Below are 15,330 nucleotides of genomic sequence, written 5' to 3'. Positions count from 1 at the left end.
TTACAGTCAACAGGTTATAGCCAATAGATTGAACGTTTGTGCTTTGTCTTTTGTGTTGATAAACTTCTTCTTTATTTCTATACTTAATGCAGATGCTATGAAGCTTCTGTTCACATTACTTTCCTTTCTACACATTAAATTCATATTCTGATCTATTTCACTGGTCACTATTCCACCAGCTTTAGCCAAAGGTTTCATGCAGAAATCTCAGAGATTAGTTCTTCAGACCTCACTACATTCCTGATCAACATCCCCACATGTACAACTCCATATTAAACATCCCACCTCGACAGTCTAATGAAAACTCAGTAGAACTCCACATGCCAACAACAAAGCCCATCTTCTTTGACTCCTCCCAAAATCACTACTCTTATTATTTCCCACTTATATAATGAGATCGTAATCCCCACCAATAGTCAGAGCTGAAATCTTAGCAGCACCTTTGATCTCGTCCTCTTCTTTAGTACATTTCCAATAAAGTGTTCTTTCTAAAACACCACATCACTTTCTCTGTTTTTTTTTTTTTCTGCTTAGTTTAATCTATAGCAATCATTATCTTCATTCTATCCATCATTATCATATAACATGGATGAAAGCTTCTATATACCAGAAAATGTAGTAAGAACTTTAATCTTTATGGAAACCCTACGGAAGAGTTATTTTTATGCCCAATTTATACATGAGGAAAACTATAGCTTAGGAAAAGAAAAAAAAATCTCTCAAGGTAATATAACTAGTAAAGTGTTAGGAAATTTTCTTCCTTGTAAGGCTGTCAAATATAGGAATTAAATAGGCTGTGAAGTCAAATGAATCTATCTATACCTTGGTTACTTTATTTAATTTCTCTGTGCTTTGGTCTCTGAATGTTGGTCTCCACATCTCTCTCTTTCTCTGAGCTGTAGTCATCAAATCTATACAATAAGGGTAAAAATGGAGTTATAGTGAGAATTAAACATAGATAAAGTGTCTGAAACAATGAAAACGACTTTTTAATGTTAATCTTTTTCTCTAGTGAAAAAACAAAATGGCCTGTTGAGCCTCTTTTGGCCAACTAACTTACGATTTAAGAGTTTCTACAATCTCTAAATCTTATCTAAGAAGCCAATGTACGTGAATACAGCTTTTGGTGCCCTGTTTTAATATTCAACTTTAAACCTTGGCATTTAAAAATGTTAAATTAATGGCTGATCAATTCCAAATAAATTACCATCTTTAGAAGTGATGCCAATCAATGGAAGATATGGTAGGGCTGGTTTCAGAAAGACTCATTTTACATTGAAGACGATGAGATAATAATGGCTTTGCATTTGTGATCTCTACTAACATGTTATTACCTCACCAAACTTAATAGCTCTAATTAAGCCTTTGATGCTATAACTTCCACCAAGCTGCTGATGGCAATCATGTTATTATGAAGATTATGTTAATAATATGACTGGCTCTTCTAGAGGTAAAGGATTGATAACAGTAATAATTTAATTGTGTCCATGTTCTCCACGTATTAGCAGAAAAGCACAATATTAGACATGGACTGTATGAGACGACAGCCTATGAACACTGGTTGTAGAAGGAGGCTTACACATAATGTAACCAGCTGGGAAGAGAGGAAAGAAAAAGATGTGCGTGTGGGGGAGGAACAATCTAGAGATAATATAACTAGAGATAGGTAGTCTTTGATCATTAGGATTAAGGAATGGGTCCATATCGGGGAAGACACACTATGGTATCTCAGGAACATGCAGAAAAATTTACTCAGACCCAGACAAAGTATTTGCACAATAAGATCATAATACCAGAAAAAGTGTAGAATTGTGGCCTTTATGCTCTAAGACTGAGAAATATGATTAAGGATATAAACAAGATTCTAAGCAGCAAAGGACAGAGTCTAGCCAAAGAATTTGACTGAAAGGTTAATGGACAGGAGAGAGAAGGAGGGAAGGAGGGAGGAAGGGAAGGAGGGAGGGAGGGAGAAAGGAAGGAAGGGAGAAGGGGAGAAAGGAAGGAAGGGAGGAAGGAAGGAAGGGAGGAAGGACAGAAGGAACAAATAATTTAATTTGAACAACCAGACATTAGTCTGCATCATTCCAGGAAGAAATGCTAAGTTTAGCAATGGTCTATATCTGAGAAAGAATGAGATAAGTCTGAGATAAGTCTCCCAGCAGCCATGAAATTTTCTCCTTAGCCTCGTCTTCACAATATATTTATCAAGGACAATAGACATTTTAGTAGGTTTTAAGAATGCCAAGCTAACACATTAGAGGCCAGTCTGGTTCTTAAGTACTTTCTCTGGTTCAAAGTTAAGATGTTCTTGTAATGTTCCGGTTAGGAGCTTAAGGTTTTTCAGATAAAGCAATTACAAAGTTTATGTGTTTAATTAATCTGCAACTACATAATTATACCTCTATTCTTTCAGAGAGGAGAAATAGCAAACATCAGTACAGAAATAATTTTTCTTTTTGAATATTAGTAAGAAAGGGACCAATGAGGTTATTGATTCTAATTCCATCATTTTAAAGCTAAAGAAACTCAAATCAATGTTATATAACTTGTCTATACTGGTAACATTAGCCAGTGGAAGAGCCAGGTGTAAAGTGCCTGCATGCTAACTCCTAGTCCCATTGTTCTTTCCTCACTAATAACAGTGTCCTAGTGTTACATTGTATAATTTCCAAAACACATTTCACATGTTGCCTCACATACCCTGTTTCCCCAAAAATAAGACCTAGCCAGATCATCAGCTTTAATGCATCTTTTGGAGCAAAACAATACAAGACCCGGTATTCCATTCCATTCCATTCCACTCCGCTCCGCTCTGCTCCGCTCCGCTCCGCTCCAATCTACTCTACTTTATTGTAGTATATAAGACCCGGTCTTATATTATAGTAAAATAAGACCGGGTCTTATTTTAATTTTTGCTCCAAAAGACACCTTAGAGCCTGATTGTCCAGCTAGGTCTTATTTTCGGGGAAACGGTAATTCTGAAAATATCCCTGAAAAATTAGCTAATGAGAAAACTGGGACTTAAACTAAAAGATCTTAAATATACCCCAAGTCACTTGACTCTTTGATTTTATCTTTAGTCCTTAACTGTCACTGGATACCGAGACTCATGTATCTACCTGCCCTCACGACATATCTAACTGAATGTCTAATTTGCATTTCACACTTAACATGACAAAATAGGAATCCTGATTTCCTCACCCATCCTCTGCTCTTACCTGCCAGTCCCCTACACTGTTACATTTTATTAGACGGCACCACTACATATCCAACTGCTCAGACCAAACATTGAAGCATTGTTCTTAAGTCCTGTCTTTCCTTTCTTGCAAATATCACAACCATTCAGCACATTCTACCTCTAACACACAGCCCAAATCTCTCCACTTCCTTCCAACTCTACTACTACCATACTGGTTCATTGCCACTGTCATCTCTTGCCTAGATTATCATGACAGCGTTCTGCCTCGTCTCAATACTTCCCGCATTGCCCATCTACAATTCATTCTCCATGGGGTGGCAAATCAACATTGTAAAATGTAAATCATATTTTGATAAATATCTGCTTAATTTAAAACTGTTTAGTGGATTTAAACCACACTTAAAACATAATCTTGCATAATGTGATATAATCCATTTCTTGTTCTCCAGATTGACCCCACACGATGCCTTCATACACTACTCCCAGTCACTGACCTTTCTTTTTTTGGACAAGTTCAACTCAGTCCCTCCTTGGATGCTTTCCCTATCTATAATGCACTTTTCCTTTTCTTTGATGGTCCAACCGAAAAAAAGGCACCTAGTGACCATCCATCACAAAGATCATTAATGGCAACCAAACGCCGAAATACCAAGCAGGAAAGTTTCAGTCAATAGATATTAACTGAAAGTTCAGTCAATCAAAAATTCTGCTGAATGGCTACCCTATCAAGAGAATATGCTAGACCCTGAAGGACCCAAGCTGTTATATTAGACATGAGGGAATTTTGATTTAGAGATAACTCAGAAACCACATATAAAGAAGAATATTTTAAAAGTTTTAACTACTAACATTCAATTAAGATGTATATATATATATATATATATATATATATATATATATATATGCAAAAGAAGATATCAGGAAAGACATATCTCTATGCGCTGTGCTTATTTCATGCCAAGCTCCAAGCTAAGCACTTCATGTGTATAACTCATTGAATCTTTACACTAGCCCTGTGAGCTAGGAAATACTGCAGAGGAGAAAAATACGCTATAGGAGAGGTTAAATAATTTGCCCAAGGTCACCTAGCTAATAAACAGTGGAGCCAACATTTGGATCTAGGAAGCCTGGCTTTCAAGTCCATGAACTTTCTTTCACCAGTCAGTAGTACCCTGTACTATACTACCAAGACCCGAACCAATAGGCAAATTTAAAGTAGATTTATTTTTAGGACACGTAAGAGAAAGTTCAAAAGAAAGTGGTCTTCCAACTGGTTAATCCATTGATTCATCAAGCCTGTAGGTATTGTTTCTCTCTCTACTTTTTCTGCCATATTGTTAGTTTCATCTTAAAGCAGGTTGTGCTCATATTTGTAGGACAGCAGGGACCAGGGCCATGTGCTTTTCTCATTCATGCCTGGTTTTCATTTGCTTTTTTGTTTATGGCTTTATTGATATATAATTGACATAAAACACTGTGTAATTTTCAGATGTGAAACACATATATAATGCAAATGATTACCACAATAAGGTTAGTTAATACAACCATCACCTCACATAATTCCAATTTTTGGTGTAAAAATGTTTAGATCTACTCTTTTAGTAACTTGCAAGTATGCTCATACACTACAGTCATGTTAAGTACGGACACAATGCTGTCCATACACAATTACTACATTACATCTTCAGAACTCATTCATCTTATAACTGGAAGTTTGTACCCTTTTACCAACATCCCTCCTTTTTTCCACCCACATCCCCTAGAAACCACCATTCTACTCTTTCTATGAGGTTCTTTTGTTTTTGATTTTTTTTTCAGATTCCACATATAAGTGAGATAACACATGCATTGTCTTTCTTTGTTTGACTTATTTAACATAATGCCCTCAAGGTCCATTGTTGCAAATACCAGTATTTCCTTCTTTTTTATGGCTAAATAATATTCCTCTCTGTGTGTGTGTGTGTGTGTGTGTGTGTGTGTGTGTGTGACATTTTCTTTTATCTTTTCATCCATTAATGAACACTCAGGTTCTTTTTATTTCTTACCTTTTATGAATAATACTGCAATGAACATGGGGGTTCAGAAATCACTTCAAGATAGTGATTTCATGTCCTTCATACATATAACCAGAAGGGGGATTGCTGGATCATGCAGTAATTCTATTTTTAATCTTCTGAGCAACCTTCATACTATTTCCAACGTGGCTGTACTAATTTATATTTCCGTCAACCGTGTACTAGGATTCTCTTTTCTCCACATTCTTGCCATCACTTATTATCTCTTGTCTTTTTCATAATAGCAATTCTAACAGGTGTGAGGTGATATTTCATTATGGTTTTGATTTGCACTTCACTGATCATAGGTAATTATGAGCATTTTTAGATGTACTGTTGACCATTTGGATGTCTTCTTTGCAAAAGTGTCTATTCAGATCATCTGGTCATTTTTTAATCATATTGTGGTTTTTTTGCTATTGAGTTGTATGAGTTCCTTATATATTTTGGATATTAACTCCTTTACTGACATACGGTTTGCAAGTTTTCTCTTTCATTCATAGGTCACCTCTTCATACTGTTGATTGTTTATTTTGCTGTGCAGAAGCTTCTTAATTTAGTGTAGTCTCATTTATTTTTACATTTGTTGCTTATTCTTTCAGTGTCATACCTAAAAAATAATTGCCAATATTAATGTCAGGGACTTTTTTCTCTATGCTTTCTTCTAGAAGTTTTACAATTTTCAATAATATGTTTAAGTCTTTAATTCATTTCAATTTATTTTTTGTGAGTAGTGTAAGATAGGGATTCAATTTCATTCTTTTGCTTGTGAATATCCAGTTTTTCAAAAACCGTTTATTGAAAAGATTGCCTTGCCCCAATTGAGTACTCTTGGCTCCTTAGTCAAGTATTAGTTGACCATATATGCATGAGTTTATTTTTTTGGCTCTCTATTCTATTCCTTAGTCTATGTGTTTATTTTTATTCCAGTATAATACTGTTTTGATTACTATGGCTTTGTAGTATAGTCCAAAATCAGCAACTGTGATGCCTCCAGCTTTATTATTCTTTCTTAAGATTGCTTTAGCTACTGTTTTGTGGTTCCAGTTTACGATTGTTTTTTCTATTTCTGTAAAAAGTGCCAATTGGAATTTTGATAGGGATTACATGTAATCTATAGATGGTTTGGGGTAATATGAAAATTCTAACAATATTAATTCTTCTAATCCACAAACGTGGGATATCTTTCCAGTTATACGTGTCATCTTCAATTTCTTTCATCAATGTATAGTTTTCAGTGTATAAAATTTTCACCTCCTTAATTAATTTTAATATTTTATTGTTTTTGATGCTATTATAAATGGGATTGTTTTCAAATGTTTGAGAGAGTTTGGGAAAGACTGCCATTAATTATTGATATGTTTGGTAGAATTTACCTGTAAAACCAACTGACCCTGGGCTTTTCATTCTGGGAGGTTTTTTATTATTGCTTCAATCTCGTTAGTCATTATTGGTTTGTTCATATTTCCTATTTCTTTATGATTGAATCTTGTTAGTTTGCATATTTCTAGGAATTTATCCATTTCTTCTAGGTTATCCAATTTGTTGGCATATAATTGTTCATAGTAGCCTCTTGTGATCCTCTCGTATTTCTGTGATATAAGTTGTGCTGCCTTTATTTTCTTTTATACTTTTGTTTATTTTAGTTCTACTTTTTTTCTTAGTCTAACTAAAGTTTTGTCAATTTTGTTTATCTTTTCAAAAAACTAACTCTTAGTTTCACTGATTTATTTCTATTGTTTTTCTAGTCTCTTTTTTCATTTGTTTCTGCTCTAAACTTTATTATTTCCTTCCTCTCCTAACTTTGTGCTTAGCTGGTCTATTGGCCTTCTTGTAAGACAGAAGTAATTTTCTCAGAAAACCAGTGACAAGATTTTCATAACTTGTAGGCCACCATCACTCTGAACATATTTGCATTTATTTGTTCCTGTGTCTATCTTCCAAACTGAAGAGAGAGAACATCTTAAAGGCAGAATTAATATTGCATACTTTCATTATATGTGCCTATATATAAATATGCATAGTACATATTTAAGTTATAAAGTATAATAAATACCCATGTGCCCACCAATAAGGAAATCATGAAGCCCTTAATGTTGCTGGCCCCTTCATATCTGAATCCTCTGTCCTTCCCACCCTTGCCTCCCCCCAAAAAGAAGTCATGATCCTGTATTTTGTGTGTACCATTCCTATACTTCATTGTAGTTTTATAATAAATTATTATAATCCAGAGCATATGTTTATAGTTTTTCTTATATTTAAGCTTTAAATAATTGGAATCATAGTTGTTATATTCTTATGTGGTTTGCTTTTTCATTTACTCAACATTTTAAAGTTTGTGAAGTTCATATACATTAATGAGTAGCTGTAGTTCATTCCTTTTTATAGCTGTAGCATCCATTCTACTACTATATTGCTGTTTATCAATTTTACAATTTTTATTTCAGGTGTTTTTAGTTTCCTGGTTATATAAAAACTACTGCTAAACATTCTTGTATGTCCCCTGGTGCACATGTGCAAGATTTATTCAGAATCTATATCTAAGAGTGGAATTTCTAGGTGTAGGATTTAGGTATCTTCAAATTTATCAAGTAGTGACAATTTAATTGTTTTATAGAGTGGTTGTACAAATATAACTTCTACCCTCTATAGGCAGTCTATAAGATTTCTCCCATCTGACTTCCTTTCCAATCTTTACTTGGTAAGAAATTTTGACGTTTGCCAAAATGATGAATGTGAAATGAAAGCTTTTATGGCTTTAATTTGAATTTCCCTGATTAATAAACAGCTTGAGAATCATTTCATATTTACTGGCCATTAATGTTTCTTTTCCTATAGAATTTTTTTGTACCTTTGCCTCAATTTTTAATTATTTATTCATAAACTTATCTGATTCATAGGTATTTTTATATATTCTACATATAAATCTTTTATTTATTTGATATATAGTATATATCGTCATAAAACATGTAACTTGTATTTTCACTTGAAATTATATATCTTGATGAATTAAAATGTTAAATTATAATTTAATTAAATTTACTTAAACATTCTTATAGTTTATGCTTTGAAAAAAAAATTATCTTCTCCTAAGGCAATAAATATATTTTTCTTTTTTTTATTAGTTTCAGGAGTACTGAAAAACATAGTGATTAGACATTTACGTAACTCACAGATTGATAACCCCAAGAAGTCTATTACCCACCCAACACTGTACTTAGTTATTAGAATATTATTGACTATATTTCCCATGCTGTTCTACAAATCCAGAAAGCAAACTGATGGTTACTAGATGGGAGGGGGCTTGAGAAGCTGGGTGAGAAAAAGTACAAATTGATGGTTACAAGAGAGTCATATGGGTGTAAAGTACAGTATGGGGAATATAGTCAACACCAGTATTGTAAAAACTATGTAGTGTCAGATAGGTACTAGACTTATTGGGAGAATCACTTCATAAATTATATAAATGTCTAACTACTACGCTGTATACCTGAAACTAATATAACATTGAATGTCTACTATAATAAATATATTTTTCTAATAGTTGCAAAGTTTTGCATTTTAAGTTTAAGTCTTAAGTCTGTTCTTATTGGATTATTGTATACAGTGCAGGGAATGCACCCAAACTTATAGTTTTCCTAATGGAAAACCAATTGCCATAGCACCATTTGTTAAATAGGCCAGCCTTTACAATTGACCTACTTTCCACCTCTGTCATATAGCAAGATGCTGGATAAGGCAGAGTCTACTACTGATTTCTGTCTTATGTTTCATGGGGTTATTTGTCTATCCCTGGGTGAATTTTACCTCTCTTAACTATTATGACAGAAGAGAGAGACAGTACAGCATTGTGTTTAGAACAGTGAATTCTGGAACCAGATTATCTTGGTTTGATCTATAGTTAAGTTTCATCATTGTTAGTTGTATGACCCAAAGTATGTTGCCTAACCTTGCTATTCTCTTTTTGTAAAATGAAGACAATATCTCTACCCATTCCAAAGGCTGGTTGTAAAGAATATATATATATATATATATATATATATATATATATATATATATATATACACACACACATATATATACACATATATATGTATATATGTATATATATATATATACATATAAAACATCTGATGTATAGTAATGCTTAATATATGTTAGCATTGCTTTAAAAATTAATTTTCACTGTATTCAGTTCTTTTAGACTCTCAAGAAAGCTGAGGGGAGAAGGTAAAATCTGTTAGATAGGCAAATAAAAACCACTTTCTTTTTGTCTTCTTCCCGTTTTCAAAATGTAATTAATATCATTATCTCTTCAGGTCGTACCTGCTGTCCTCAAACCTGCTGTCATTTCTCCATGAGGAGTTGGCCTTGATAAGTATTTTGGCCCTTTGCCCTGGCCTGCTGCCAGCCTTCTGCATATTTCCTGGGACCTGCCGTGTGATGTATTGTTTCCAGCATGGGCATTGTTTAATGTTCATACACCAAACTCTAATTGAGGTTTCCAGGAGCTTATTTCTCCAAGCCAAGTTTGTGCCAATGCTGGATCCAATCTGTCCAAGGTCCCATGGGAAACCATCCATCCAAATGCAGGGTTGAATGGGTTTGGTCATCTGGCTGAAAACCAGAGGTCCCCCATGGTCCATTAGGCCTTGAAATATTTGGCCTTGAAAGTCCACACTTTAGGAGAATGTCTGTTTGTTAATGGAGAGATTCAGGCATCTCTGAAAGCCATCCAAAATGGCTGCTGTGTCTGAGTAAAGAATAGTACAGATGTTCAGAAAAAGTGATTACATTTCCCAGGTTGCAATATGCTACTTGTGCTTTGCCTAAGACAGGGTGAAAAATTAACATTTGTTGGATGAATTAATGATAATGGTAATACATTTTATTTTTGTAAATTCCCTTCCCTTAAAGGTTTTTGCACACACCCCATTTTAATATTGTAAACTTGGAAGATAATACTCATAATTTACTCTTCACATCAACCTCATTTTTATCATTTGAAACTGAAGAAATGACAAATATGGATTTGCTCAAAGTTAAACAACTACATGACTCGTCTCATTTTTTTTTTTTTTTTTTCATTTAGCAATTACTGAATGCTCATCTGTCAGGAATTGCAAGCTACTAGAAAAGCAAAGAGGGTTAAAATAAGGTTCTTGACTCCCTTCTGCCTTGCCCAGTCACCTTCAGCTTCATATTATAGAAGGTGAAATAAACATTAAAATATGTAAATGTAAAACAAACTTACAAATGTTATCACAGAGATTTGTACAAAGCACTCATGAGAACAATATCATAGTCTAAATTTTACTTTGAATAGCCAAGGTCTTAAAGAATTTACAGACGCTTCCAAGATAAAGAAGGAATTAAGGCCTTTACAGACAGAGAAAAGCATAAAGGAGTAAGGTGGTTCTGTCTTCAAGAATGGAACATAGAGTTCTATTGGAATTGAAAAACAGATGCTGTGTAGATTAAAAGGAGATGAAAAATAAGGTTAGGAAAAGGAATAAATCGAGTATTTCAGATACCACCAATGGTGGTTGTGAATATAAAACATATGGAAATATATAGTAAATTTTGTGTTATGATATAAATATTAGATTTTGCATTTTCTTATTTTATTATATGTAGTGGATACTATTTGCTCTCTTCCCAGCATGTGATTTGTTTAAAGATAATTCCTCTCTCTTCACAGTGACAGATCCAAAATGTGTACGTAACCCAATTTAGACCAACACAGGAGAAATATTTGTTGGGAAAGAATCTTCCTAACTTATAAAACAAACCTCCATTTTCCTCTGAATGCCATCGCATGGCAATATAGAGTAATAATCTCATGTCTTTCATATAACCAAGATATTATCACAGTCAGTATAAATCTGTGTATTGACAACCAGCCCTCTATTGCCTATACAAACAACTGATCTTTGTGGAAATCACCCAATGAATTTATTTCTAAAATAGCAAAACAGGCATAAATACTATTGCAATCTGTGAAATATGATTCGGGAGTTGTCCTCACCAAAACATTTTCCCATACTCATATCTGAATAATGCTAGATAGAGTTTAAAAATACAAATTTTCTAAGAAGGGTAATACATCAAGTCACTACAATTTACATTTAAATTAGCTAATGAGATTAATTTCTCCTGTTTTAGGAGGGGTCAGGACCTCATAAAAGCAAAAGTATTTTATGAGAGAGGAGGGGGAGTTTATATATTGCTTCATGAGGAGAAAAAGCAATAAAGTACATATCTTTGCGTCAATTCTACATAGCAGGTAATCCCTAACAGGGGTCAGTATATCAAACATGCAGGCCAGGTGACACTTTCCACAATTGGTGACATGTGGGAGTCAGGCAAATGGAAAATCAACTTGAGTGATGTTAGCTATAACTCTTTGGCCCTGTGTGAAAATCAGCATGCTGGAATTCCAATAAAATAAAGATTCTCCAAGTTTATCTCACTTTAAAATATACTTCTGTAAGAGTTTATTGGCAAATAAGGCACCTTATTATCTATGGAGAAAGACAGGTCGTTAGATTCAAGTTAATTTTCACAGAGAAGCTTTTGTACTCTGTTCTGCACAACCAACTTCAACCAGGGAAAATGATGGGAAAATTATTTGGATTATGCACATATACATGTATGTAAAAAATATGATGGAGAGAGTTACGTGATAGAGGGAAAGAACTAAACAATCATATCAGATGTTTATATGATTAGCCTGAATTTACTCTTTTGTCTCCAAAGATTCTGTGATAATAAACTGAGATTGTTTAAGGTTTGAACTAATCTTAATGTGGCTTTCATACTAATCTTTTAGACAGTGAAATTATTAAGGGTTTTGAACAGCACAATAGCACAATGATGGGGTCAGAGCAACATTTTAAAGTATGGCAGCAATGTACAGCACACACTGAGAAGGCAGACTGGTTTGGAAGCAACTGTCATAGTTGGGAAAAGAGAAAATTGGAAACCCCTCTAAAGCAATGGCTAAGAAAACAAGACAGACTAGATTTTTTAAGTGTAGTGTTTAGACAAACCTCAAGCAAAACAGAATTGGAAACAATCTAGTATTAAATCAGGATTTTAAAAGGCAGAAAAAGGAGGGTGTCTGGAATTATCTAGGCAATTGCTTCGAATATCTTTTTTATAAGAGTTGCCATAAATTTGAGTGCATGTACACTCAAATTAATATCTGCATTCTCTTGATTTACGTATATTGTTGACTCATCACAAGCTTACTTGGAATAAAAATAAATAAATAATAACCTGAGCTGCTTTTTAAAATGTTTCATCTCTCCTCTGCTATAAGGGAGATTAGACTAACCTAATCTCTAAAATCAATTTTCTCTACAAAATTATTATGCAGATTGCCACATGAATGGTCTGGTTATTTACAACCCACAAAGATATAATTACTTCATATGTTCACTGTAAATAAGGCCCACGTACTTCTGGTAGCAGCTGCCTACCAATGTGATTTTTCAGAATATCAGTGATAATTTAGCAATATCCCTCAACTCTGCTCTCTGCCTGCATGAAAGGGTTTCTCACCTTTTTTGCTCCTTGAATTGTACTCTTTCACTTCTAGTGAATCAGAAAGAGGAAGCTGAGATTTCTGGACTTCTTAATAAACCCATTCCCAAAAGAACTGCTCTGTCTTTCACTGAGATTGCTGGTTGCAGATCAGGGTGAAGGAACTGTCACATTAGAGGACTAGCCAATACTGCATGTGACTGGGATGTGGGTGAGGAACAATGGTACGTTTATCTTCAGGGCTGCAAACATGTTGCCCTTCAACTCCCTGGAGTTTTTTCCTGTAGAGGAAGTGGCATTTAACAATATCCACTGACTGTTCCTGAAGGCCTCAGCTGACACCACACACACCAAAGAAAAAGAGACTGCCTTCAGTTGTTTAATTACGAGACCTAGCTGCCCTCCATGCATTCCAAATCCTTGAGATGAGACTGACTACAACCCTAATACCCACTGTGGATACACAAAGCATTGCTTCAGTCTTCTGCTACTTCTGAGAGGCTCAAATTCTCATGTTCTTTTCTGCCTTCAAGATCTCCTGCCAAGCTCGGTCCCTCTGTTCCCCACAGCACTAACCCAGGTGTGAACTACTAACTCGCTTTTTGTTACACACACACACACACACACACACAAACACACACGTGCGTGAAACCAAAACACAAAACAAAAAAACATAAGAAAGTTCTTAATAGAAACATTTAAGAATACAATGATTATTATTGAATAAATTGAGAAAGTAACTACAAGGTGGGGGACATTTACCATTTCAACTGCACGGTCACCTTAACGGGTTACTAACTGTATGCCTCAGAGAGCACCCCCTACCCCAGATATTCTGGTTCAGTTCATTGGGGTGGGGCTCAGGGATGTGAATTTCAACAATCATAAGGGAATGATACCGGAGACTTGTAGGCCACACACAGAGAAACTGGATTATGGTCTCCCATTCACCCTCAGAAGCTCATCAGTGAATTTCATTGTGAGCTCCTTAAGAGGAATTCCAGACCCAGCCGGTAAGAAAACAAAATCTCTCTCCTTTTCACTTTGAATTTGGTTAGTGACCAAAATGCATATTTATAATTAAGGCCTTAAGTCACTACATACAGTCAAACTACTAAGTAACACTACTGAGAATAACTTTTTAAAAGCAGATTCAGAAACTTGCTTGACAAAAGATTTTGTACATATTGTGTTCATTTGTTTGTAGCTACCATATTAATTTTCTGGTGAGTCTGAAGATTGTGTGTGTGTGTGTGTACGTGTGTGTGTGCGCGCGCGATACATTTAGAGCTCTGGAAGAGGGATAGATTATACATCACACAAAAACGATTAGAAGATTGTGTCCCCTCCAGTTGTCACTAAACCAAATTCCTCAATTGCATGAGTAGGTGGGGAAGGAAAAGACTTCCTAATCACGCAAGTTCCTCAGTCAATGTTAAAGGGAAAAGTGAAAAAAACAGTTTTCAGTACTTTAGATTGTGATACCTTGAATCTCCAAGTAATTGAGGTATTTTTTTTTTGTTTCCTCTACCTCTTTTAATTAGGGACCATTCTAACTTAGGTTTGTCTTTTAACTTCTTTAAAAACGTTGTTTTTCAGAATGTAATGACACTGGATCATTTCATTATGATGATAAAATACTCATTATAAAACACAATATCATATGGCATAACTTAAAAAGCAGAAATCCTCCCATCTCCATTCTTCCAGATGTCGCTTTATGCGAAAACAGACATAGACAAACTCTCTCTCTCTCTCTCTCTCTCTCTCTCTCTCTCTCTCTCTCTCTCACACACACACACACACACACACACACACACACACACCACACAAGCATATATTTTTAAACATGCATTGGATTATGCTCTATATCTTCACTTGCAATTCACTTTTTTTCTTAAATCAGTATTCTCTTTCAAAGACAGAACACTGACCTATTTTTCTTCCCAAGGGAGGCATTGGATTCTATGATAGTTACACGCAATGATTTATTCAATCAATCTCCTATTGTGGAGCTCAACCATTTATTTCACTTTAATATAGTTTTGATTTTTTAACAAAAGTGTTTGTGCATGATTTTAAATAAATTAAAACACACAAAGGAGTAAAATTTTAAAAGTCTTCCTCCTAGTCCATCCCCACAAGTAACCACTATTAGTGGCATGGAGTTTTTGTTTGTTTTGTTTTGTAATATGTTGGTTATTTTTCAGTTTTTCTGGAGGTTTCTATTAAAATTTTGAATAATTTTGAAAAATGTAACACGCTAACAATAATTTGTCTTCTGATTTATCTGACAGTATTATTTTTGGTCTTTCAGTGATCAATGCTATAATTTTACAGACTGGTTTTTATGGTGTCAATCTCAGAGAGTACTTACAGAATCCTCAATGTGAAAAATGATAAACACATGTTTCTCTGCCCTTTTCTCTACTGTCTTGCTTTCAAATTCTGTTAATATTTAACATGTACAGCTTATTGCCAAATCGAAATCATCTTCTATGTTTTCTCTGAAAATTGATTCTAAAATTC

The sequence above is a fragment of the Rhinolophus sinicus genome, chromosome 4 (assembly GCF_057876585.1).
Source record: "Rhinolophus sinicus isolate RSI-liver-muscle chromosome 4, RSI-T2T, whole genome shotgun sequence".
NCBI classification, from domain to species: Eukaryota; Metazoa; Chordata; class Mammalia; order Chiroptera; family Rhinolophidae; genus Rhinolophus; species Rhinolophus sinicus.
This window is presented reverse-complemented; position numbering follows the sequence as displayed.